We start from the raw sequence: 1,925 nt of genomic DNA on the forward strand, positions 1-1,925 counted from the left end.
GGGGTTTCACCATGTCGACCAGGATGGTCTCGATCTCTTGACCTCGTGATCCACCCGCCTCGGCCTCCCAAAGTGCTGGGATTACAGGCTTGAGCCACCGCGCCCGGCTAGGGTGATTTTTCAACAGGGGAAAGAGACTGGTCTCAATTCTGAATACAGCATGGGCAAGTGGGAATTTGTAGCCAAGAAGCAGGGTGGGGTCAGTGGATGGTAAATGACTAAGAGCTAACATCTAGGATAAGGGGTCATTCTGGCTAAACCGACCTCACAGGATTCTTGCTAAAGTCAGTCCAGGTGATCAGCTATCACCCCAGAGGATAGGGGAGGGTGAGAAACCCAATCAGATATCGAAGGTAATCGAGATCAGATATCCAAGGGAGATGTTCTTGATGATTTAGCAAGACTCCTTGCTAAAACTAGATTTTACAAGGATATGCACAGATGGGCCTAAGACAAAGTTCAGGAGGTTGACTAAAGTTTAGTCAAGCAAAGAACCTTTGTCACTGCCTGGCCAGGGAGCCCAGGGAAGGCTGGACTGTTAGAGGGTTGCTGGGATGATGTCAGTGGTGGAGTAGGAGTTACTTTGGTAAAGAAGAGGAAATAGTGTGCTGGGAGGAGGCAATAGCACATGCAAAGCCCTTGTGGCAGGAAGGAGCAAGGTAAATGTGAGAGACTGAAAGGAGGCAGCCTGCCTGGGTCATTGTGAAGCCCGGAGAGGCTGCAGAGGTAGGCCAGGACCAGGCCATACATAGCCTGGTTGATCAGGCTGGGGGCGGCTGCTCTGATTCTAACAGCTGTGAAAAACCATTATGATTATTTTGTTTTTGTTTTTATTTGTGTTGTTAAATATAACATGAATTTAGAAAATCACATCAAGCAAATGTACCATTTAATGAATTACTATAAAGTAAACATCACAGATGGGAGGAAACTGAGGAGACACGATGACTAAATGCAGTGTGGGATCCTGGATTGGATCTTGGAACAGAAAAAAAAATTAATGGGAAAACTGGTTAAATCTGAATAAAGTCTGTCGTCTAGTTAATTGTATTGTACCAAATGTTGGTTTCTTAGTTTGGACAAAAAGAAAAAAAAAAGTAGGGAAAAAGTATTATGTACTAGTAAAATGTTAACATGAAGGGAAGCTGAGTGAAGGGTATATGGGAACTTTCTGTACTATCTTTGTAACTTTCTGTAAATCTAAAATTATTCCAAAAAAAAAAATTTAAGCTGACAAATACAAAAAAACATACTCAAATCCAGAAAATAATATGATTTTAAAAATTAACTTACAACCTGTGGGATTATAAAAAAGAAAAAAAATTAACTGCCTCACCTACTTTTGCAGTACTTTTCCCCTACATTTTGGGTTTCATTCGATCGTGTCTTTTTTTGTTTTTTTCCAGATGAAGCCTCGCTCTTGTGGCCCAGGCTGGAATGCAGTGGCACAATCTCAGCTCACTTCTGTTAAAACATGTGCTCTAAATGAAGAGACCCTCAAACAGGCTTTGTGTGAGCAACACGGCTGTTTATTCACCTGGGTGCAGATAGGCTGAGGCCTAAAAGGGCGTCAGTGGAGGGCAGAGGGATAGGAGTTGGTTTTATATGTTTGCGATAAACAGTGGAAAGTTACAGAAGTAACTTTAGGGCAGTTTTTTGCAAGCTGGGAGGGGGTCTCAGGGTGTGGAGTCACAAGGTTGACCAAGGTCGGTTACAAGGTCCAATGGACTTATCAATTGGAGCAGGAATGAGGAACAATAGAGAATGTGTTAATTTAAGTTAAGTAGGCACCTCAGGGGTTGATCATTTCTTCCTCTTTTCATGGTCTTCCAGTTACTTTAGATTTTCCAGGAACTCATCTGGAGTGTTCGTGCAGGTCACAGAGGTTAACACGGCATCTACGGGGCGGTCAGTCGGCCTAAAAG

This window comes from Cebus imitator, unplaced genomic scaffold, assembly GCF_001604975.1.
Source record: "Cebus imitator isolate Cc_AM_T3 unplaced genomic scaffold, Cebus_imitator-1.0 Scaffold23, whole genome shotgun sequence".
NCBI classification, from domain to species: Eukaryota; Metazoa; Chordata; class Mammalia; order Primates; family Cebidae; genus Cebus; species Cebus imitator.